General features: G+C 41.9%; 1 protein-coding gene across 2 annotated transcripts in view; it reads right to left on the reverse strand.

Moving 5' to 3' along the window:
- LOC137637509 (lactadherin-like) overlaps positions 1-26,644 on the reverse strand; it is a 208,947-nt gene that overhangs the window by 151,122 nt on the left and 31,181 nt on the right. The gene's annotated exons all lie outside the window — the stretch shown is intronic.

The following is a 26,644-nucleotide window of genomic DNA, read 5'->3' on the forward strand; positions in this document are numbered from 1 at the left end:
TATATATATATATATATATATATATATATATATATATATATACATATATATATATATATATATATATATATATATATATATATATATATATATAAAATGTGTGTGTGGGTGTGTAATGATAAAGTCTTTGCTTCTCTTAATTTTACGTTTGGTACCATCTCGGATGTTTCATCATTTCTATTGACAATGTTATTTCTTACATCACTATTGTACAGAAATCCTCTGCAATTTTTTATGGCTCCACATCTATTGTTGATAATAATTCCATTTTCATTCTTTAAAGAAAACATCTATTGGTGTCCAGTCCCAAGTATTTATTTGATGCTTCTTCCTTTTAGTTTCCTCGATTTTGTTCTGATTGTGTTTATGAATGTATGTGGTTTCGTGTTTGCTTGTTGTTTTGCTAATTCTATTTCATCTCTCTTTGATTTTACCCTCATTTCTATTTTTTTCTTTATCATGCGTTTGGTGTCTTCCGATAGCTTTTCTTGATCTTGCTTAGGAATTTTTTTCCACCAATATCTTTTGCTGATTCCAATACAGGTTTTGTTAAATTACTTTCTTCGATTACATATTTTGTAATGCAAAACTAAACTCAACAGATTTCTCTCTTATTACGGGAGTTTTCATTTTCTCACAATAGTTTTTCTCTTACCTTCATTAAATCTAATCAAATTTTGCTTCTCAACATTCAATGGTCACTTAACTTTAACTTGTTTAACAGATAAAAACCTAAAATATTACTGACTAATCGGCAATTTATGATGAAAAAATTCTAATAAAGAAAAGATTGGAAATGGGGAGATAATCCAAGAGAGATGAAATAGTATTAGCAGAACTATCTAAAATAATAAATGAACTAAAGTATCAGGACACTGGTAAACACAGTTAGTTGAAAATTGAAGAAACACTATGGAAAGAAGCATCGGATTGATTAATAAAATACTTAGAACAGGCTGACAACAGATTTTTGTTGTGAAGGATGAAAATGGAAATATTAACAACAATAAAAATGCAAAATAAATGAAACACTTGAGCTAGGACCAAACGTAACAATATGTGAGGTAAACGAAGCACTAAAAGGCATGAAAAGAGGCTAAGCAGCGATACAAGATGGCCTCATAATTGATTGATAAATGGAAAAGATTTTATAGTAGAAAACTTTTTGAACTTTATACAAAAAAAGTCTGCAAGAATACTCTATAACTAAGAGTTGAGAAAAGTTTATCATTATACTTCTTCCCAAAAAGGGAGAAACAAAAGACCTGAAAATTACAGCCTAATAAGTTTACTTTCCTTAATATATAATTTACAAAGATCATATTAGGCTGAATAGAAAGATATCTAGACTTTAACCAATCAAGAGAACAGCATGCTTTAATAGTGGGTGTTAAACAAGTGATCATATATGTAATTATTCAGCTAATGGAAAAATTAACAGAGTATGAAAAGCCACTATGTACAGTACGGCATATATAGACTATGAAAAAGCTCCTGATTCTGCCAAAACCTCAGCAGTAATGAAAGCCCTTCAAAGATAAGGAATGGATTAATTTTACTGTATTTATAACAGTTGAAGATAACTATATGGGGAATAGAGCAATTCTAAAACTACATAAAGGTATTGAAAAAAAACACAGCAGAAGGAGGTTTTACATATTTAGATTAGAAAATTGTAGAAATTAACCTTTGTGGGTGGGGAATACCTTAACAACTTAAGATTTGAAGATGACATAGTTCCGTTTAGGGAATAATGGGAGGAATTACAAAAGATGATAGAAGATTTCAATAGAAAAGGAAGACAAAAGATGATAGAAGATTTCAATAGAAAAGGAAGAAATGTAGGACTGAAAATCAATAAGAATAAAACTAAGATAAAATTCAACAAAAATGCAGAGACAACAAATAAGGGTTATAGATGAGCCTATAGAGACTGGCAATTGAAATATGTACTTAAGACAGACAGCAAGTGTTTCTCCAGGACACAAGACCAAAATTAAAAAAAGGATAAGCATGGGATGGAGAGATTTTGGTATACAAAATGAGATTATGAAAAATAAAATGCCACACTCTCTAAAAAGAAAAGTATTTAATCAACGGTCCTACCAGTATTTATTTATGCATCAGAAACATGGAGCCTTACTAAACCCTTAGAACATAGCTAGTTACAACTAAAAGAGCTATGGAAAGAATAATTATGGAAATAACACTGAGACAGGAAAAGAGTATCATGGATACAAGAACGAAGTAAAGTAGAGGATATTCTAACAAAATGTAAGAAAAAGAAATGTTCATGGGTAGAACATATAACGTGTGTGTGTTTGTGCGTATGCATGTATGTGCTTACGTATAAGATTTACAATAATTAATAAAGATAAAGATATTAAAAAATTAGATAGAAAGAGAGAGAGAGAGAAAATCGTAACATGAATAAACTTAAATAGTGAAGGTGAGATTTAGGAGTGAAAGTATAGTCAGGATCTTGTTACTGAACTTTTTGAGCTATAACAGTAATTATAACAATAGCCGCCAAAACACGGCTGTGCAAACTCTCAGTATCAGGATATAGGAAGACAGGATTAATTGATTGATTTGAGGGTTTCTGGCATCCTGACATCCAAGGTCATTGACGCTGATATCGTTTATTGTAAATAAAGAGTAAAAAAATATCTAATTAAAGATGTCATTTTAAAAGTTACATAGCCTTTAGAAGACCTGCTTCTGAAGTAAAGCTAAAACTACCACTAGCATGGTAGGACATAACATGTCCAAGAATCTTGGCAAGGATGAACCTGTCATGCTCACCTCAAGCCTCAAACAGATATCTATTTCTTTCACTACTATATGTTGGGCATTCCTTCAACAAATGCCTCACTGTTAAGGGTACCAAACAGTCGTCAATATATGGCTGATATTGGCCTGTAAGCAGATATTCATGCGTCAACCAAGTGTGACCAATGCGGAGACGACAGAGTAATCTCCAACTTTCGGGGCATCATGTTATACTTCCAGGGGTGTATAAAATTAATTATTTGTCGCATCTTATTTTCAATAAAACTATCCCAATGCTGTTGCCAATTATTGTAAATCAAATTCTTAAATATTGGGTAAACAATCATCACAAAGAATGGGATACCTTCTTGGTTGTAATTAAGCTGCAGCATTCTTTGCTAGTAAACTGCCTTCTCATTCCCAGATACACTTACATGTGCTGGAACCCAACAAAATCGAACCATTATACCTCTCAGTCCAATAACAAAAAGCCATTCTAAAATCTTTAAAATTAAAGAGTTACTGGAATAATATACATACATACATACACACACACAGATATATATATATATATATATATATATATATATATATATATATATATATATATATATATATATATACACACACACATATACCATGCTAGGCGGTATATCTTAGCAATCCATGTATGTCAACGGTTATACAAGAGGATGAGCAACTTGGTGAAATAACGAGAACTTTGGGTGTGGAAGAAATAGCGAAAAAGTCACTGACAGCAGGGTGATGGATTGGGTTTAAGGCAAAAGACAAGATTTCTTTTCATCTTTTACTCCTGATGCCTGTCAGATGATCTTACAAGAATTAGTAAGGACTTGCAGGCCACTTGCCTTAGTTAAGATAGGCACTGCACATCTCGAGGAACTGGCTATCCTTTGACTAATTTAGCCAATGAATCCTCTATGGATTTAGTCAGTCTATGGAAAGCAAAAATGACAGAATGGCCCCCAGTCCCAGGCATAGCGGGATGCTAAGAATCTCCTGAATTGTAAATCCTTAAGAAGAATTAAAAATTGATAATCAGAATCTTAGACCCTGAATCCGATTAGGAAGATATGGCAAGTGTTGAATGAATTTTTGAAAGATAATCTGGATATCTTGGCCCTAACTCAGGAAGAACAGATGGAGCTGGAAGAGAAGGGGTAGCAATGATGATGACACCAAGAGCAGAAAAGGCATTAGAGGGATGGAGGGCTGTAAATAGTCGATTGTTACTTGAAAAGTTTAAATCAAAGCGGTGCAATATGAGTATTAAAGTTTGCTATGCACCAACAAATTATTCCCCTAAAGAAAAGAAATAATAATATAAAGAACTGCAGAGTGTAATAGATGAGATCCCAGAGAGAGATATGATAATTGTGATTGGTGACCTCAATGCTGGGCCTGGAAGAAATAATCAAGGTATAGAGAATGTGATGGGCGTCGAGGGTCTTGAGGATGTAGCAAATGAAAACGGGGCACATTTTATAAGTTTTTGTTCAGCAAACAATCTTGTTATTGGAGGTACTCTATTCCAGCACAAGGGCATCCAGAAATATACATGGACTTCACCATGTGGTAAGTACAATAATCAAATTGATCACATAGCCATTAATAATGAGAAAAAGAGGACTGATAAATGTCAGAAGCTATAGAGGTGCAGATATTGGCAGTTATCACCAGCTCCTCATTGCCACACTGAAATTAATATTGAAAGCACCCAACAGAAATGTAGATAGACTACCTAAGCTTGATAAAAATAAGCTTCCAGAAAATGAGCACAGAAAAACATTTACAATTGAATGTAGGAATCGATTTGCAGTCTTGGAGACGTTAAGGGACGAAGAGCAGACAATTAATGAAGAATGGTGTGATATTAAGAACATATATCAGTTAGTTGGTAGTGAAGTTTTGGGACATGCAGTTATAAGGAGAAAACCATCGATATCAAATATTACTTGGTATACTTTAAAAAGGAGACAAATTAAGAAATTGATTGTTGAAAGTTTTTCAGGAAGTAATAAAAATTACAAGGTAGAGCATGTGAGGTATTCCAGTATTGATAGTGAAGTTAAAAGAAAAGCCATGAATGACTGGAGAGAATATTTAGACATGAAAGCAGATGAGGCTATGGTGTAAGAATTGCTCATAGGATTATTAATGAAATCTCTTCTGAGGCAAAGAAGAAGAAGAAGCATATACCCATGAAAAGTGAGATGGATCTGTTACAACAAAGTAAGATAAAAAAAAGGGCAACGTTAGATGGAACACTTTACTGGGGTCATGAATAGGAGATATGAAGGGAATAATCTGATTGATATACCTGAAGCTGAGGAAGACCTTGATGTGCTCTTAAATTAAATCAGTGAGTTTGAAGTCGAAGCTATCCTAAAAAAAAACTAAAGAGATGGAAAGCCCCTAGATATGATGGAATAACTTCTGAGATATTGGACGAAAATGAAGTGACTCCCAGAATACTTACAAGATTATTTTGTACAATGTGGCGTGAAGAGGCAATACCTGATGAATGGGACCTAGGATTGCTGGTGAAAATGCCCCAAAAAAGGAGATCTGACTGATTGCAATAATTACAGAGGCATAACACTTGAGTCAGTTATGAAAATATGTAGTATGCTTATTTTAAAGAGACAAGAGAGAAAGATTGATGAAAAGTGTAGAGATAAACAAGCAGGATTTAGAAAAGGTAGAAGTTGTACTGACCAAATTTCCATTTTGAAACATGTGGTACAGCAATGTTTAGAATATAGAGACCCACTTTTGATGGCATTTATGGACTATAACAAAGCCTTTGATAGTGTGCAATGGGTGATTTTGTGGAGAATCCTGTGTTATTGTGGAGTTCCTCTTGAATATGTAAATTTGATCAGGTCTCATCATGAGCATCGCAAGTGCAAAGTTAATGTTAGTGGAGTCCTATCAAATGAATTTCCAGTGAACAGTAGAGTACAAGGAAATGTGTTCTCACTTATATTGTTTATCCTACTCATAGATTTTGTAAAACATATAGCAATTGGGGATGGTGGAGAAGGATTGGACTGGATTGGAAATAGGAAATTAGCTGACCTAGAGTATTAGCAGAACACCACATGACTTGCAAAACTTACCTACCAAAATACATGAAATATCTCACGAGGGTGGGCTCAAGATAAATATAAGAAAGACAGATGATGAGAACGGAAAATGCAATTGAAGATGAAATATCATTGGCAGGAGAGAGGATTAATAAGGTAGAATCATTTAAATATGTAGGAACTATGATCTCTAATACAGGATCTTTCGAATTTAAGTTTAATGAAAGATTGAGAAAAGATAATCAGACAATGGGTGGGTTAAGTAAAATTTGGAAGTCAAATCGCCTGAATTTACTTATAAAAATTCTGCTATACACACGAGTCAGGCATAACAATTTAACTAAATTTATATCCAAAAGATTTTTTGGATTTGTGAACAAAGCATTCAGAGGAATATTGGGAGTTAATTGGATGGACAGAGATTAGTTTACCAAACTTTCAAGTGGGCTCCACAAGGCACTAGAAGAGTTGGAAGACCCAGGCCTCCATGACTGAGGACTATTAAGCATGAAGTGGCATGTGATGAATGGAGAAGTATCGATTTAAAAGCTCAAGATAGAGACGACTGGCGAAATCTAACCGAGGCCCTTTGCGTCAATAGGTGTAGGAGATGAAGACTACATATATATATATATATATATATATATATATATATATATATATATATACATATATATATATATATATATATATATATATATATATATATATATATATATACAGTATATATATATGTGTGTATGCATGTGTGCCCGCATTGCACACCGTTTGTGAAACCGCCAACTTCATGAAATGAGCAAACCATTTCACCACTTCAAGAATGGGCAACTGATCGGTCCACTTCATGAAATGCAAAATTAAACTCTTGCCTGATACGTGAATTGAGCAGCCATAAAAAAATCATAACTCATTCAGATATAGATACACCTAAGATTAGGAGGAATTTATAATTTTATTCTTTTTTCTTTCTTAATAATAAGTACAGAAACAAGAGGAAATTCTTGCTCTATAATTAAAAATTATTATAAAAAGACTAAATGACCAAAAACTATTGATCAACATTGTCACAACATCTGTGGCTCTGGCAAGCATTGTTGCAACGTAGACCAGCTTTTACACAAAACTACCTCTTAGTTTAGCCGTTGCTCCTAAAATGACATATTTTTTTAGCCCTAGTCTCCACATACGCTTCCTGCTCAAACTAGTTCGCGAATGCATAGTCGTTCAGGTGGGATATTTTCTGCCACAAGTCCTTTGTAATGAATAAATCCAAACTGGTTTCTGGCAAGTTTGCTCTTTATAGCCTCTTTTTTGTGCCAATCACATAATTTTAGTCTTCAACTACTAATACAACACATACTAAGTTTAGAGGATCTCCTTTACTGCAGTCAAATTGAAAAACATGGTCCCCAACACCAACTGATCTGGCGCTTTGTGCTAACAATCGTGTTGCTTATTGCTGAAGACTAAGCTTTACTTTCTTTCTTGTACATATTGCTGGGTGTATCTGAGCGTTTGCAATTGGATGTGCTTCACTTTCAGGGTTTGATGAAACTAGGTTATCATCAGCTGGACTTTGGGTCACTTGATCATCATCAGCTGGGTTTGAGTAACTGGGTCATCATCAGCTGGGCTTTTGAGTAACTAAGATACCATCAGGTGGGCTTTGGGTAACTTGAGTCATCATCAGCAGAGCTTTGGGTAACTAGGTCATTGTCAGCTGGGCTTCAGGAAACTGGGTCATCATAAGCTGAGCTTTGGGCAACTGGGTGGTCATTACCTAGGCTTTGGTTAAATGGGTCTGTATTGTTTAAAACAGGATTTGGAACTACATCTAAAAGGCTTTCAAGGTTTTCTTCTTTAATACCAGATGACATTCTGTTGATAAATTCTTCTGGGAGACGTGACGTGAGACCACATCGTGACTTGTTGTCAGTAAGGAGCCATGTTGGTTGCTTCATGATATGAATTTTTCCTGGCCCATTGGAAAAAATGAACACCATAACTACACTGAGCACTATTATAGTCTCTTTTCCATGCCATATGTTTGAGTTTCATATCGCCATTACTTCTTTCAATAGATCCTTGGCTTTGGGCATGCCTTGGATGTCCATTCACTAAAATAAGTTCAGGTCACAATGAGGCAAGTTCTTCGATAATTGCAGCTATGAATTCCCAACTGTTGTCAAACTGACGGATATGGGGTACACATATATCTAAGAGGCTCACGGGCATCCTCAAATGCCCTCTTTGAATCCAGAGAACGAATAACCTGGTTAGGTAATCCATATAATGCACGATATCTTCCACCCTGCAGTGTCTGCACATCTACTAAACCAACTTGGGCTCTTTCATCCAGATCGCTTGCAGATAGAGGTTTGACAACAACTCCTGCTGTTTCCTTTCTGCAAAGTATTTTCAACACATCGTTCACATTGGAGGATATATTATGAAACAATTGATCTTAGACAGTTACTTGTAGTTCGCTAATCTTTATGAAAGTCTTCTCATCACCATTGCCAGTGTTAAAGTGAGCTTCTTAGATAATTCCCGAGACTGATTCTTTGATTGCCATATATTTTCCATTGCACATTTTTTAATGAAAAAGGAAATGTTAAAAAGGCAACTAGGAAAGTTTTCAAAATGTGCCTATGTTCTCATTTAAGTATTTGTCTAGTGTTTCCTCTCTTCAAAACTGTAATCACCATCTGCTCATATTTAGCAGAACAAAGAAATTCATCCATGGTTAAAGGCTGAATAATCAGTTATTTATATATATATATATATATATATATATATATATATATATATATATATATATATATATATATATAGTTATGCAGAAGATTTGGAGAGTCATACAACCACTTCCTGAATTGCTATTTCTGGCTAAAGCCAGCTATTTAAATTATTTTTAAAAAAGGCAGCTGCTGTGGGTTGCACAGACAATGCAAGTAGATTTTTGGACAATAACTCTGTAACGAACACCCGCATCAGTACGAGATTTTGGTATAGTGTAGTACACTCAGTATGGTAATTCATAAGATTATCATGAATCGCTAATGGTAAAGAATAATTAATACCAAGATTCAAATCTCTATAACCCAGAAATAAAAGAAATGGATTAAAAGAAAATAGTAAAAAAAAAAAAAACTCCCTCCGCCTCGATCCCCCTTTTTCCTTTCCTCCTCTCTCTCTCTCTCTCTCTCTCTCTCTCTCTCTCTCTCTCTCTCTCTCTCTCTCTCTCTCTCTCTCAAAATATTGTCATGACAGTACTAAAGGCTGCTTATATCATATACCCTGTAATGCATGAAAGATCTTAAAGGTCAAACAGCTAAAATTTTAAAAAGAGAACTGAGTAGCATAAGAAAAAGAAAGATGTGCTCAAGATACTCAGGCAAGGTTTGTATATGTTAAAGAATGAAAAAAATCACACTATTAACTGGTCAAGTACAAAGAAAATGGAATTGGCTTCATCTAGGAACTTTTTATTTCACCTAAGAACTTTTTATTAAGATATTATAAACGATTGATTTGATAATTCAAATAGAGGAATGGAACATATGCAAAGAGATTTAAAAACTTCATAAATTATAATTTGTTTTAACCAGACCTCTCTTTAGTAACACCTTATTTCTATCTTAAGAATTATGTACCTCATTTTGTATATGCCTGTGGGATATTAATCTTATAGGTCTGTAGTATCCTTCTCAAGTATGTATAATTGTATATACACATACCCGGAGCCTCTACCGTTATTTCCAATCGGGTTTATATGCAAATGTATGTAAAATATGTGTGTATGTATTTGTATGTTTATTTGACTATGGTTTTATGAATATATATGCATAAAAGAGTATATGCATGTATACATGTATGTATGTATATGGGAGTGTATGCATCTATGTTTTTTCGTACATATGCGTGGGTATATATGGATAAATATATTTTGTATGTTTTGAAAAGTATTCAAGATAAAACACACGAATGAAAAATGTAGGTGACTATCGGAAGGCCATGAAAGAAAAAACCACCTTGATATTTGAAGTTCCCTCACCTGGCTAATATCATATGAGCAGCAGCAACTGCTAGGAGAGCTGCTTACCATACCTAAAAAGTCTCTTCTACCCTCACAAAGAGTCAAGGAGCCATTGAACAATTACAGTGAACCCCTTGAATGAATAAGAATTGTTCGGTTATCTTATTGTTGTCAGGTGTGTGAGGAAAGAGGAGAATGCGTGAATAGTAGGCCAGACTAGCCTATTCCCTGTAGCCTTTGTGTAAGCACAGGAAAAGTGAGCCGTAACCAGACAGGGGCCCACTGTGGTGCTCGATGGACACAAATTATCTTGCATTTGTCTGGAGAGAGAGAGAGAGAGAGAGAGAGAGAGAGAGAGAGAGAGAGAGAGAGAGAGAGAGAGAGATTCCGTATTATTTGATATTTTTGGTTGTTCGATCATTTGTAGGAATTATGTGTATCAATAAGAATGTTTATCGAAATTACAAAATATTTTAATTTGATTAAATGAGGCGTGTTTCCATACGATGAAATCATATTTTATTTAACCTCTTATTTGGAAAGAGAGAGAGAGAGAGAGAGAGAGAGAGAGAGAGAGAGAGAGAGAGAGAGAGAGTAGGAGGTAAGATGACAGGCATTAAACCAGCTAGCTGTAGGAGTCAGTACAGAAAACGCTAAGAAAAAAATTGCACAATTGAGTAGTTCTATTTCTTAAACAAAAATTCCTCATTTTAATTGTTCCATCGTTATTACATACATTTTGTATCATAATTGGAAATCTAAAGATTACATATAATAATAAACATTAAGGAAATTAGATTTTTTCCTATCAAGAGAGTATTTTGTGAATTTAGCAATGCCCTACTCTACGCAGCTGACAGACGATGTTCTCTATTCGCATATAGCCACTGGCTACTGAGTAATGAGTCAGACTTCATATAAATTTTTACAGAATGATAAGAAGATCGTTTTTTCATGAGAAATTGTTTTATTCTTATTTTCTTCTAAATCTCTATATACAGAAAACCTAACTATAAACGACTCTTGGCGTAAATTTTCTGAGTGTCTGTTATGAATAACACCTTTATAAAGAGTTTTTATATTTTTTTTCCTATTGGTCTTAACAGGAATGTATTCTATAAGCAAATACGCAAATTCATGAACAATATATATAACTAAAACAAAAAAAAAACAGCAGTCCACAAAGACAAAATGTATATAAACTTTATAAAAAATTCTAAAGATATCAACAAATCATTAACAAGAGATTGGCCTCACACTCAAGCATTTTGGAGCAAATATTTCACGCTTTCTCCAGTGCATTCTAGTCGGGCATCTACTGCATGAGGGTTTCCAGGCATTCTAGTCGGGCATCTACTGTATGGGGGTTTCCAGTCATTCTAGTCGGGCATGTACTGTATGGGGGTTTCCGGGCATTCTAGTCAGGCATCTACTGTATGGGGGTTTCCAGTCATTTTAGTAATGCATCTACTGTATGAGGGTTTCCCGACATTCTAGTCGTGCATCTACTGCATGGGGGTTTTCAAGCATTCTAGTCGGGCATCTACTGTATGGGGGTTTCCAGGCATTCTAGTCAGGCATCTACTGTATGGGGGTTTCCAGGCATTCTAGACGGGCATCTACTGTATGGGGGTTTCCAGTCATTTTAGTAATGCATCTACTGTATGAGGGTTTCCCGACATTCTAGTCGTGCATCTACTGCATGGGGGTTTTCAAGCATTCTAGTCGGGCATCTACTGTATGGGGGTTTCCAGTCATTTTAGTAATGCATCTACTGTATGAGGGTTTCCCGACATTCTAGTCGTGCATCTACTGCATGGGGGTTTTCAAGCATTCTAGTCGGGCATCTACTGTATGGGGGTTTCCAGGCATTCTAGTCAGGCATCTACTGTATGGGGGTTTCCAGGCATTCTAGACGGGCATCTACTGTATGGGGGTTTCCAGTCATTTTAGTAATGCATCTACTGTATGAGGGTTTCCCGACATTCTAGTCGTGCATCTACTGCATGGGGGTTTTCAAGCATTTTAGTCGGGCATGTACTGTATGGGGGTTTCCGGGCATTCTAGTCAGGCATCTACTGTATGGGGGTTTCCAGGCATTCTAGACGGGCATCTACTGTATGGGGGTTTCCAGTCATTTTAGTAATGCATCTACTGTATGAGGGTTTCCCGACATTCTAGTCGTGCATCTACTGCATGGGGGTTTTCAAGCATTCTAGTCGGGCATCTACTGTATGGGGGTTTCCAGGCATTCTAGACGGGCATCTACTGTATGGGGGTTTCCAGTCATTTTAGTAATGCATCTACTGTATGAGGGTTTCCCGACATTCTAGTCGTGCATCTACTGCATGGGGGTTTTCAAGCATTTTAGTCGGGCATGTACTGTATGGGGGTTTCCGGGCATTCTAGTCAGGCATCTACTGTATGGGGGTTTCCAGGCATTCTAGACGGGCATCTACTGTATGGGGGTTTCCAGTCATTTTAGTAATGCATCTACTGTATGAGGGTTTCCCGACATTCTAGTCGTGCATCTACTGCATGGGGGTTTTCAAGCATTCTAGTCGTGCATCTACTGCATGGGGGTTTCCAGGCATTTTAGTTGGGCATCTACTGTATGGGGGTTTCCAGGCATTCTAATCGGGCATCTACTGTATGGGGGTTTCCAGGCATTCTAGTCGAGTATCTACTGTATGAGGGTTTCCAGACATTCTAGTCGGGCATCTACTGTATGGGAGTTTCCAGGTATTCTATTCGGGCATCTACTGTATGGGGGTTTCCAGTCATTCTAGTAAGGCATCTACTGTATGAGGGTTTCCCGAAATTCTAGTCGGGCATCTACTGTATGGGGGTTTCAAGGCATTCTGGTCGGGCATCTACTGTATAGGCGTTTCAAGGCATTCTAGTCGGGCATCTACTGTATGGGGGTTTCCGGGCATTCTAGTCAGGCATCTACTGTATGGAGGTTTCCAGCCATTATAGTCGGGCATCTACTGTATGGGGGTTTCCAGTCATTCTAGTAAGGCGTCTAGTGTATGAGGGTTTCCCAACATTCTAGTCGGGCATCTACTGTATGGGAGTTTCCAGGCATTCTAGTCAGGCATCTAAAGTATGGGAGTTTCCAGGCATTCTAGTCGAGTATCTACTGTATGAGGGTTTCCCAACATTCTAGTCGGGCATCTACTGTATGGGAGTTTCCAGGCATTCTAGTCAGGCATCTAAAGTATGGGAGTTTCCAGGCATTCTAGTCAGGCACCTACTATATGGGGTTTCCAGGCATCCTAATCAGGAATCAACTGTATAAAAGTTTCCAGGCATTCTAGTCAGGCATCTATAGTATGAGAGTTTCCAGGTATTCTAGTCGGGCATCTACTGTATGGGGATTTCCAGGCATTCTAGTTGGGCATCTACTGTATGAGGGTTTTCAGTCATTCTAGTCGGGCATCTACTGTATGAGGGTTTCCCGACATTCTTGACTGGCATCTACTGCATGGGGGTTTCCAGGCACTCTACTCGGGCATCTACTGTATGAGAGTTTCCAGACATTCTAGTCAGACATCTACTGTATGGGAGTTTTCAGGTATTCTAGTCAGGCATCTACTCTATGGGGGTTTCCAGCCATTCTACTCGGGCATCTACTGTATGGGGTTTCCAATCATTCTAGTTAGGCATCTACTGTACGAGGGTTTCCCGACATTCTAATCGGGCATCTACTGTATGAGGATTTCCCGACATTCTAGTCGGGAATCTACTGTATGGGAGTTTCTAGGTATTCTATTCAGGCATCTACTGTATGGAGGTTTAAAAGCATTCTAGTCGGGCATCTAAAGTATGGGAGTTTCCAGGCATTCTAGTCGGGCACCTACTATATGGGGTTTCCAGGCATCCTAGTCAGGAATTAACTGTATAAAAGTTTCCAGGCATTCTAGTCAGGCATCTAATGTATGAGAGTTTCCAGGTATTCTAGTCGGGCATCTACTGTATGGGAATTTCTAGGCATTCTAGTTGGGTATCTACTGTATGGGGATTTCCAGGCATTCTAGTTGGGCATCTACTGTATGAGGGTTTTCAGTCATTCTAGTCAAGCATCTACTGAATGAGGGTTTCCCGACATTCTTGTCGGGCATCTACTGTATGGGGGTTTCCAGGCACTCTACTCGGGCATCTACTGTATGAGAGTTTCCAGACATTCTACTCAGACATCTACTGTATGGGAGTTTCCAGGTATTCTAGTCAGGCATCTACTCTATGGGGGTTTCCAGGCATTCTACTCGGGCATCTACTGTATGGGGTTTCCAATCATTCTAGTCAGGCATCTACTGTACGAGGGTTTCCCGACATTCTAGTCGGGCATCTACTGTATGAGGATTTCCCGACATTCTAGTCGGGAATCTACTGTATGGGAGTTTCTAGGTATTCTATTCAGGCATCTACTGTATGGAGGTTTAGAGGCATTCTAGTTGGGCATCTACTGTATGGGGGTTTCCGGGTATTCTAGTCAGGCATCTACTGTATAGGGGTTTCCAGGCATTCTAGTTGGGCATCTACTGTATGGGAATTTCCAGTCATTCTAGTTGGGCATGTACTGTATGGGTGTTTTCAGTCATTCTAGTCGGGCATCTATTGTATGAGGGTTTCTCGACATTCTAGTCAGGCATCTACTGTATGGGAATTTTCAGGCAGTCTAGTCAGGCATCTACTGTATGGGAGTTTCCAGGCATTCTAGTCGGGCATCTATTGTATGGGAGTTTCCAGTTATTCTAGTCGGACATCTACTGTATGGGGGTGTCCAGGCATTCTAGTCGGGCATCTACTGTATGGGGGTTTCCGGGCATTATAGTCGGGCATCTACCGTATGGGGGTTTCCAGTCATTCTAGGAAGGCATCTACTGTATGAGAGTTTCCAGGCATTCTTGTCAGGCATCTACTGTATGAGAGTTTCCAAGTATTCTAGTTGGACATCTACTGTATGGGGATTTCCAGGCATTCTCGTCGAGCATCTACTGTATGGGAGTTTCCAGTCATTCTCGTCAGGCATCTATACTGTATGAGGGTTTCCTGACATTCTAGTTGGGCATCTACTGTATGGGGGTTTCCAGGCACTCTAGTTGGGCATCTACTGTATGGGAGTTTCCATGTATTCTAGTCAGGCATCTACTGTCTGGGGGTTTCCAGGCATTCTAGTCGGGCATCCAATGTATGGGGTTTCCAGTCATTCTAGTCGGTCAGCTACTGTACGAGAGTTTCCCGACATTCTAGTCGGGCATCAACTGTATGGGGGTTTCCAGGCATTCTAGTCGAGCATCTACTGTATGGGGGTTTGCAGCCATTCTAATCGGGCATCTAGTGTATGGGGGTTTCTAGGCATTCTAGTCGAGCATCTACTGTATGGGCGTTTCCAGTCATTCTACTTAGGCATCTACAGAATGGGGGTTTCCAGGCATTCTAGTCGAACATCTACTGTATGGGGGTTTGCAGCCATTCTAGACGGGCATCTACTGTATGGGGGTTCTAGGCATTCTTGTCGGGCATCTACTGTATGGGCGTTTCCAGTCATTCTAGTCAGGCATCTACAGTATTGGGGTTTCCAGTCATTCTAGTCGGGCATATACTGTATGAGGGTTTCCAGTCATTCTAATCGAGCATCTATTGACTGAGGGTTTTCAATCATTCTTGCCACGCATCTACTGTATGGGGGTTTCCAGTATTTCTAGTCGGGCATCTACTGTAAGGTGGTTTTCAGTCATTCTAGTCGAGCATCTTCCGTAAGAGGGCTTCAAGTCATTCTAGTCGGGCATCTACTGAATGGGGGTTACCAGTCATTCTAGTCAGGCATCTATTGTATGAGGGTTTCCAGTCATTCTAGTCGGGCATCTACTGTATGAGGGTTTCCCGTCATTCTAGTCGGGCATCTACTGTATGGGGGTTTGCAAATATTCTAGTCGGGCATCTACTGTATAGGGGTTTCCAGGCATTCTAGTCGGGCATCTACTGTATGGGGGTTTCCAGGCATTCTAGTAGGCATCTATAGTATGGGGGTTTCCAGGTATTCTAGTCCGGCATCTACTATACGAGGGTTTCAAGTCATTCTGGTCGGGCATCTATTGTATGGGGGTTTCTTGTCATTCTAGGTGGGCATCCGCTGTATGAGGGTTTCCCGACATTCTATTGTCGGGCATCTACTGTATAGGGGTTTCCAGGCATTCTAGTCAGGCATCTACTGTATGGGCGTTTCCAGATATTCTAGTCGAGCATTTACTATATGGGAGTTTCCAGGTATTTTACCTGGGCATCTACTGTATGGGGGTTTCTTGTCATTCTAGTTGGGCATCTACTGTATGAGGGTTTCCCAACATTCTAGTTAGGCATCTACTGTATGGGGGTTTCCAGGCACTCTAGTCGGGCATCTACTGTATGGGAGTTTCCAGGTACTGTATTCTAGTCGAGCATCTACTGTATGGGGGTTTCTAGGCATTCTATTCAGGCATGTATTGTATGGGGTTTCCAGTCATTCTGGTCGGGCATCTACAGTAAGAGAGTTTCCCAATATTCTAGTCAGGCATCTACTGTATGGGGGTCTCCAGGCACTCTAGTCGGGCATCTTCTGTATGGAGGTTTCTAGGCATTCTAGTCGGGCATCTACTATATGGGGGTTTCCGGGCATTCTAGTCAGGCACCTACTGTATGGGGGTTTCCGGGCATTCTAGTCGGGCATCTACTGTATGGGGGTTTCCGGGCATTCTAGGCGGGCATCTACTGTATGGGGGTTTCCAATCATTCTAGTCAAGCATCTACTATATGGCGGTTTCCACGCATTCTAGTCGGGCATCTACTGTATGGGGGTTTCAAAGCATTCTAGTCTGGCATCTACTGTATGGGGGTTTCCGGGCATTCTAGTCGAGCATCTACTGTATGGGGGTTTCCAGGCATTCTAGTTAATCTACTATATGGGGGTTTCCGGGCATTCTAGTCAGGCATCTACTGTATGAGGGGTTTCAAGGCATTCTAGGCGGGCATCTACTGTATGGGGGTTTCCAGGCATTCTAGTCGGGCATCTACTGTATGGGGGTTTCTGGGCATTCTAGTCAGGCATCTACTCTATGGGGGTTTCCAGGCATTCTAGTCGGGCATCTACTGCATGGGGGTTTCCAGGCATTCTAGACGGGCATCGACTGTATGGGGGTTTCCAGGCATTCTAGTCGGGCATCTACTGTATGGGGGTTTCAAGGAATTCTAGTCGGGCATCTACTGTATGAAGGTTTCCTGACATTCTAGTTGGGCATTTACTGTATGGGCGTTTCCAGGCATTCTAGTCGGGCATTTACTGTATGGGGGTTTCAAGATATTCTAGTCGGGCATTTATTGTATGGGGATTTCCAGGCATTCTGGTCGGGCATTTACTGTATGGGGGTTTCCAGGTATTCTAGTCGGGCATCTACTGTACGAGGGTTTCCCGACATTCTAGTCGGGCATCTACTGTATGGGCGTTTCCAGACATTCTAGTCGGGCATCTACTGTATGGGGGTTTAAAGGTATTCGTCTCGGGCATCTACTGAATGGGGGTTTCCAGGCATTCTAGTCCTGCATCTACTGCATGGGGGTTTCAAGGTATTCTACTCGGGCATCTACTGTATGGGGGTTTCCAGGCATTCTAGTCGTGCATCTACTGCATGGGGGTTTCCAGGCATTCTAGTCTGGCCTCTAATGTAAGGGGGTTTCCAGGCATTCTAGTCGAGAATCTACTGTATGGGGGTTTCAAGTTATTCTAGTCGGGTATCTACTGTATGAGGGTTTCCTGACATTCTAGTCGGGCATCTACTGTATGGGAGTTTTCAGGCATTCTAGTCGAGAATTTACTGTAATGGGGTTTTCCAGGCATTCTAGTTGGGTATCTACTGTAAGGGGGTTTCCTGACATTCTAGTCGGGCATCTACTGTATGGGAGTTTTCAGGCATTCTAGTCGGGCATCTCCTGTATGTGAGTTTTCAGGCATTCTAGTCGAGAATCTACTGTATGGGGGTTTCCAGGCATTCTAGTCGGATATCTACTGTATGAGGGTTTCCTGACATTCTAGTTGGGCATCTACTGTATGGGAGTTTTCAGGCATTCTATTCGAGAATATACTGTATGGGGGTTTCCAGGCATTTTAGTCGGGTCTCTACTGTATGAGGGTTTCCTGACATTCTAGTCGGGCCTCTACTGTAAGGGAGTTTTAAGGCATTCTAGTCGAGAATCTACTGAAAGGGGGTTTTCAGGCATTCTAGTAGAGAATCTACTGTATGGGGGTTTCCAGGCATTCTAGTCGGGTATCTACTGTATGAAGGTTTCCTGATATTCTAGTCGAGAATCTACTGTATGGGGGTTTCACGGCATTCTAGTCGGGTATCTACTATATGAGGGTTTCCCGACATTCTAGTCGGGCATCTACTGTAGGGGAGTTTCCAGGTATTCTAGTCGAGCATCTACTGTATGGGAGTTTCCAGGTATTCTAGTCGGCCATTTACTATATGGGGGTTTCCAGTCATTCTAGTAAGGCATCTACTGTACGAGGGTTTACCGACATTTTAGTCGGGCATCTACTGTATGAGGGTTTCCCAACATTCTAGTCGAGCATCTACTGTATGGGGGTTTCCAGCCATTCTAGTCGGGCATCTACTGTATGAGGGTTTCCCGACATTCTAGTCGGGCATCTACTGTATGGGGGTTTCGAGGCATTCCAGTCAGGCATCAACTGTATGGGGGTTTCCAGGCATTCTAGTCGGGCACCTAATATATGGGGTTTCCAGGCATTTTAGTCGGGCATCAACTGTGCGAGAGTTTCCAGGAATTCTAGTCTGGCATCTACTGTATAAGAGTTTCCAGGTATTCTAGTTAGGCATCTACTGTATGGGGATTTCCAGGCATTCTAATCGGGCATCTACTGTATGGGGGTTTCCAGGCATTCTAGTCGGACATCTACTATATGGGGTTTCCAGGCTTTCTAGTCAGGCATCAACTGTATGAGAGTTTCCAGGCATTTTAGTCAGGCATCTACTGTATGAGAGTTTCCAGGTATTCTAGACGGGGATCTACTGTATGGTGATTTCCAGGCATTCTAGTCGGGCATCTATTGTATGGGATTTTCCAGACATTCTAGTCAGGCATCTACTGTATGAGGGTTTCCAGGTATTCTAGTCGAGCATCTACTGTATGGGAGTTTCCAGGTATTTTAGCCAGGCATCTACTGTATGAAGATTTCTTGTCATTCTAGTCGGGCATCTACAGTATGAGGGTTTCCCGACATTCTATTGTCGGGCATATACTGTATGGGGGTTTGCAGCCATTCCAGTCGGGCATCTACTGTATGTGGGTTTCCTGACATTATAGTCAGGCAACTACAGTGTGGGGGTTTCCAGGTATTCTAGTCGGGCACCTACTGTATGGGGGTTTCAAGGCATCCTTGTCGGGCATCTCACTGTATGGGAGGTTCCAGGTATTTTAGTCGGGCATCTACTGTATGGCGGTTTCCAGGCACTCTAGTTGGGCATCTACTGTATGGGAGTTTCCATGTATTCTAGTTGGGCATCTACTGTACGGGGTTTCCAGGCATTCTAGTCGGGCAACTACTGTACGAGAGTTTCCCGACATTCTAGTCAGGCATCTACTGTATGGGGGTTTCCAGGAATTCTAGTCGAGCATCTACTGTATGGGCATTTCTAGGCATTCTAGTCGAACATCTACTGTATGGGCCTTTCCAGTCATTCTAGTCAGGCATCTACAGTTTCCAGGTATTATAGTCGGGCATCTACTGTATGGGGGTTTCCATTATTCTAGTTGAGCATCTACACTATGAGGGTTTCCGGTCATTCTAGTCGGGCATCTATTGTATGGGGGTTTCCAGTCATTCTAGTCGGGCATCTACTGTATGGAGGTTTCCAATCATTCTAGTCGGGCATCTACTGTAGGGGGGTTTCCAGTCATTCTAGTTGAGCATCTGCTGTATGAGGGTTTCCAGTCATTCTAGTCGGGCATCTACTGAATGGGGGTTTCCAGTCATTCTAGTCAAGCATCTAGTGTATGGGGGTTTGCAGCCATTCTAGTCAGGCATCTACTGTATGGGGGTTTCCAGGAATTCCATTCGGGCATCTACTGTATGAGAGTTTCCCGACATTCTAGTCAGGCATATACTGAATGGGGGTTTCCTGTCATTCTATTCGGGCATCTACTGTATGAGGGTTTCCCGACATTCTATTGTCGGGCATCTACTGTATGGGGGTTTCAAGTCATTCTAGTTGAGTATCTACTGTATGGGTGTTTCCAGGCATTCTATTCAGGCACATACTGTATGGGGGTTTCCAGGCATTCTAATCGGGCACATAGTGTATGGGGGTTTGCAGCCATTCTAGTCGGGCATCTACTGTATGGGCATTTCCAGTCATTCTAGTCAGGCATCTACAGAAAGGGGGTTTCCAGGTATTCTAGTCGGGCATCTACTGTATGAGGGTATCCAGTCATTCTAGTCGGGCATCTACTGTATGGGGGTTTCTTGTCATTCTAGTCGGGCATCTATTGAATCAGGGTTTCCCGACATTCTATTATCGGGCATCTACTGTATGGGGGTTTCCTGGCATTCTAGTCGGGCATCTACTGTATGAGAGTTTCCCGACATTCTAGTCAGGCATATACTGAATGGGGGTTTCTTGTCATTCTAGTCGGGCATCTACTGTATGAGGGTTTCCCGACATTCTATTGTCGGACATCTACTGTATGGGGGTTTCAAGTCATTCTAGTCGAGCATCTACTGTATGGGGGTTTCCAGGCATTCTAATCGGGTACCTACTGTATGGTGATTTCCAGGCATTCTAATCGAGCACATAGTGTATGGGGGTTTGCAGCCATTCTAGTCGGGCATCTACTGTACGGGCATTTCCAGTCATTCTAGTCAGGCATCTACAGTATGGGGGTTTCCAGGTATTCTAGTCGGGCATCTACTGTATGAGGGTTTCCAGTAATTTTAGTTTGGCATCTACTGTATGGGGATTTCTTGTCATTCTAGTCGTGCATCTACTGTATGAGGTTTTCCCGACATTATATTGTTGGGCATTTACTGTATGGGGGTTTGCAGCCATTCTAGTCGGGCATCTACTGTATGTGGGTTTCCCTACATTCTAGTTGGGCATCTACTGTATGGGAGTTTCCAGGCATTCTAGTCGGGCACCTACTGTATAGGGGTTTCAAGGCATCCTTTTCGGGCATCTACTGTATGGGAGTTTCCAGGCATTCTAGTCGGGCACCTACTGTATGGGGATTCAGGGCATCCTTGTCGGGCAAATACTGTAAGGGAGTTTCCAGGCATTCTAGGTGGGCATCTACTGTATGGGGGTTTGCAGCCATTCCAGTCGGGCATCTACTGTATGTGGGTTTCCCGACATTCTAGTCAGGCATCTACAGTATGGGGGTTTCCAGGTATTCTAGTCGGGCACCTACTGTATGGGGGTTTCAAGGCATCCTTGTCGGGCATCTACTGTATGGGTATTTCCAGGCATTCTAATCGAGCATCTACTGTATGGGAGGTACCAGGTAATTTAATCGGGCATCTACTGTATGGGGGTTTCCAGGCACTCTAGTCGGGTATCTACTGTATGGGAGTTTCCATGCATTCTAGTCAGGCATCTACTGTACAGAGTTTCCAAGCATTCTAGTCGGGCAACTACTGTACGAGAGTTTCCCGTCATTCTAGTCGGGCATCTACTGTATGGGGGTTTCCAGGAATTCTAGTCGAGCATCTACTGTATGGGGGTTTGCAGCCATTCTAGTCGGGCATCTACTTTATGGGCGTTTCTAGGCATTCTAGTCGAGCATCTACTGTATGGGCCTTTCCAGTCATTCTAGTCAGGCATCTACAGTTTCCAGGTATTCTAGTTGGGCATCTACTGTATGGGCCTTTCCAGTCATTCTAGTCAGGCATCTACAGTTTCCAGTATTCTAGTTGAGCATCTACTGTATGAGGGTTTCCGGTCATTCTAGTCGGGCATCTACTGTATGGGGGTTCCAATCATTCTAGTCGGGCATCTACTGTATGGGGGTTTCCAGTTATTCTAGTTGAGCATCTACTGTATGAGGGTTTCCAGTATTCTAGTTGAGCATCTACTGTATGAGGGTTTCCAGTCATTCTAGTCGGGCATCTACTGTATGGGGGTTCCAATCATTCTAGTCGGGCATCTACTGTATGGGGGTTTCCAGTTATTCTAGTTGAGCATCTACTGTATGAGGGTTTCCAGTATCCTAGTTGAGCATCTACTGTATGAGGGTTTCCAGTCATTCTAGTCGGGCATCTACTGAATGGGGGTTTCCAATCATTCTAGTCAAGCATCTAGTGTATGAGGGTTTCCAGTCATTCTAGTCGAGCATCTACTGTATGGGGGTTTGCAGCCATTCTAGTCAGGCATCTATTGTATGTGGGTTTCCAGGCATTCCAGTCGGGCATCTACTGTATGGGGGTTTCCAATCATTCTAGTCAGGTATCTACAGTATGGGGGTTTCCAGGTATTCTAGTCGGGCATCTACTGTATGAGAGTTTCCCGACATTCTAGTCGGGCATCTACTGAATGGGTGTTTTTTGTCATTCTTGTCGGGCATCTACTGTATGAGGGTTTCCCGACATTGTATTGTCGGGCATCTACTGTATGGGGGTTTCCAGGCATTCTAGTCGAGCATCTACTATATGGGGGTTTCCATGCATTCCAATCGGGCACATAGTGTATGGGGGTTTGCAGCCATTCTAGTCGGGGGTCTACTGTATGGGCATTTCCAGTCATTCTAGTCAGGCATCTACAGTATGGGGCTTTCCAGGTATTCTAGTCGGGCATCTACTGTATGAGGGTTTCCAGTCATTCTAGTCGGGCATCTACTGTATGGGGGTTTCTTGTCATTCTAGTCGGGCATCTACTGTATGAGGGTTTCCCGACATTCTATTGTCGGGCATCTACTGTATGGGGGTTTCCTGGCATTCTAGTCGGGCATCTACTGTATGGGGGTTTCTTGTCATTCTAGTCGGGCATCTACTGTATGAGGGTTTCCCGACATTATATTGTCGGGCACCTACTGTATGGGGGTTGCAGCCATTATAGTTGGGCATCTACTGTATGTGAGTTTCCCTACATTCTAGTTGGGCATCTACTGTATGGGAGTTTCCAGGCACTTTAGTCGGGCACCTACTGTATGGGGGTTTCAAGGCATCCTTGTCGGTCATCTACTGTATGGGAGTTTCCAGGCATTCTAGTCGGGCACCTACTGTATGGGGGTTTCAGGGCATCCTTGTTGGACATATATTGTAAGGTAGTTTCCAGGCATTCTAGTCGGGCACCTACTGTAAGGGGGTCTCAAGGCATCCTTGTCGGGCATCTACTGTTTGGGGGTTTCCCGGCATTCTAATCGCGCACCTACTGTATGGGGGTTTCAAGGCATCCTTGTCGGGCATCTACTGTATGGGAGTTTCCAGGCATTCTATTCGGGCATCTACTGTATGAGTTTCCAGGTATTCTAGTCAAGCATCTACTGTATGGGAGTTTCCAGGTATTTTAGCTGGGCTTCTACTGTATGGGGGTTTCTTGTCATTCTAGTCGGGCATCTACTGTATGAGGGTTTCCTGACATTCTACTCGAGCATCTACTGTATGAGGGTTTCCCGACATTCTAGTCGGGCATCTACTGTATGAGGGTTTCCCGACATTCTAGTCATGCATCTACTGTATGGGAGTGTACCAACTGTGTGTTACACATGAAAATTCATGTCTGGTTTTCCTCTGCGACATTGTCACTTTCTCGAACATGTTATGTCCTGTTGCCTTGAGGTTTTGTATATAAAGGAGAGTGTTCTATAATAATATAACTCAGTAGATTGCTTCCTGCCTTTGAGTCACAACCCTTCTCTCGGCTCCGTCACATTGGTGACCCCGGAGTGACTCGCTCCTCCTGCCTCCCCCACCCCCCGCCTCTCACCGTTATTATGACGCCGTCAACCCATACCTTCTGCAGCAGTACTCGCCGTCACCAGCCGCCCGTATAGCAACGCCTTTTCAGCTCTCTCAACAACCGTTGGGGGACCAAAGGGCTTCGCTCACCCTCGGGAAAATGACCAGTATCACTCGCCTGCAACCTGCCGCAGACAGCTCTCCTTGTGAGATGAACCTACTTCGTGCCCTTATGGACAGCCACTTCATGACCTTCAAAACCTCCATCAGCGCCTCCACTCGTGACGAAGAGGACACCTACTCAACTTCAACCGAAGCTGACGTGAATGCTGTAGGACATACACGCCTATGAATGCCGTAGGACATACAGGCCTATGAATGCCGTAAGACATACACGCCTATGAACGCCGTAGGGCTATGAATGCCGTAGGACACACGCCTATGAATGCCGTAGGACACACTCGCCTATGAATGCCGTAGGACACACTCGCCTATGAATGCCGTAGGACACACGGCTATGAATGCCGTAGGACACACTCGCCTACCCTGTGACGAGCCGGAGGGGCAACACAGCCAACCATCATCCACCACTCGCTCGCACCCCAACCAACGACTTCTACAGCCACTCACTGCCGCTAATCGGCGCAGTTTTTACTACTACCGCTCCAGATTCAGGGCACCTATTTAACATGTTCAGTATGTCATTTTTAGAGGGGGAGTCATGTACCAACCGTGTGTCACACAATTGTACATTATTCCTTTTGTATATATTATGCTTGTATCTTCGCTCTTCCCTCGCACTAAAACGAACATGAAAATTCATGTCTGGTTTTCCTCTGTGACATTGTCACTTTCTCGAACATGTTATGTCCTGTTGCCTTGAGGTTTTGTATATAAAGGAGAGTGTTCTATAATAATATAACTCGGTAGATTGCTTCCTGCCTTTGAGTCACAACCCTTCTCTCGGCTCCGTCACAGGAGTTTCCAGGCATCCTTGTCGGGCATCTACTGTATGGGGGTTTCCAGGCATTCTAATCGGGCTCCCACTGTATGGGGGTTTCTTGTCATTCTAGTCGGGCATCTTATGTACGAGGGTTTCCCGACATTCTATTGTCGGGTATCTACTGTATGGGGGTTTCCAGGCACTCTAGTTGGGCATCTGCTTTATGAGAGTTTCCAGGTATTTTAGCCGGGCATCTACTGTATAGGGGTTTCTTGTCATTCTAGTCGGGCATCTACTGTATGAGGTATTCCCGACATTCTATTGTCGGGCATCTACTGTATGTGGGTTTCCCTACATTCTAGTCGGGCATCTACTGTATGGGAGTTTCCAGGCATTCTAGTCGGGCACCTACTGTATGGGGGTTTCAAGGCATCCTTGTCGGGCACCTACTGTATGGGGGTTTCAAGGCATCCTTGTCGGGCATCTACTGTATGGGAGTTTCCAGGCATTCTAGTCGGGCACCTACTGTATGGGGGTTTCAAGGCATCCTTGTCGGGCATCTACTGTATGGGAGTTTCCAGTCATTCTAGTCGGGCACCTACTGTATGGGGGTTTCAAGGCATCCTTGTCGGGCATCTACTGTATGGGAGTTTCAAGGCATCCTTGTCGGGCATCTACTGTATGGGAGTTTCAAGGCATTCTAGTCGGGCACCTACTGTATGGGAGTTTCCAGGCATTCTAGTCGGGCACCTACTGTATGGGGGTTTCAAGGCATCCTTGTCGGGCATCTACTGTATGGGAGTTTCCAGGCATTCTAGTCGGGCACCTACTGTATGGGGGTTTCAAGGCATCCTTGTCGGGCATCTACTGTATGGGAGTTTCCAGTCATTCTAGTCGGGCACCTACTGTATGGGGGTTTCAAGGCATCCTTGTCGGGCATCTACTGTATGGGAGTTTCAAGGCATCCTTGTCGGGCATCTACTGTATGGGAGTTTCAAGGCATTCTAGTCGGGCACCTACTGTATGGGAGTTTCCAGGCATTCTAGTCGGGCACCTACTGTATGGGGGTTTCAAGGCATCCTTGTTGGGCATCTACTGTATGAGGGTTTCCAGGTATTCTAGTCGGGCATCTACTGTACGTGTGTCCAGGTATTCTAGTCGAGCATCTGCTGTATGGGAGTTTCCAGGTATTTTAGCTGGGCATCTACTGTATGGGGGTTTCTTGTCATTCTAGTCGGGCATCTACTGCATGAGGGTTTCCCAACATTCTAGTCGGACATCTACTGTATTAGGGTTTCCCGACATTCTAGTAGGGCATCTACTGTATGAGGGTTTCCCGATATTCTAGTCAGCCATCTACTGTATGGGAGTTTCCAGGCATCCTTGTCGGGCATCTACTGTATGGGGGTTTCCAGGCAGTCTAATCAGGCATTTAGTGTATGGGGGTTTCCAGGCATTCTAATCGGGCACATACTGTATGGGGGTTTCCAGGCATTCTAATTGGGCACATACTGTATGGGGGTTTCCAGGCATTCTAATCAGGCACTTACTGCATGGGGGTTTCCAGGCATTCTAATCAGGCACTTACTGCATGGGGGTTTCCAGGCAGTCTAATCGGGCATTTAGTGTATGGGGGTTTCCAGGCAGTCTAAACGGGCATTTAGTGTCTGGGGGTTTCCTGGCAGTCTAATTTGAGTTACCTACTGCATGGGGGTTTCCAGGCAATCTAATTGGGCATTTACTGTATGGGGGTTTCCGTACTAACCAGTTCCCCTTCCCCCTAAAAAGACTTAATGCATTATGGGTTCCTGGCCTCTTTTTGACATCCTGAA

The sequence above is a fragment of the Palaemon carinicauda genome, unplaced genomic scaffold, assembly GCF_036898095.1.
Source record: "Palaemon carinicauda isolate YSFRI2023 unplaced genomic scaffold, ASM3689809v2 scaffold8, whole genome shotgun sequence".
In the NCBI taxonomy this organism is placed as follows: domain Eukaryota; kingdom Metazoa; phylum Arthropoda; class Malacostraca; order Decapoda; family Palaemonidae; genus Palaemon; species Palaemon carinicauda.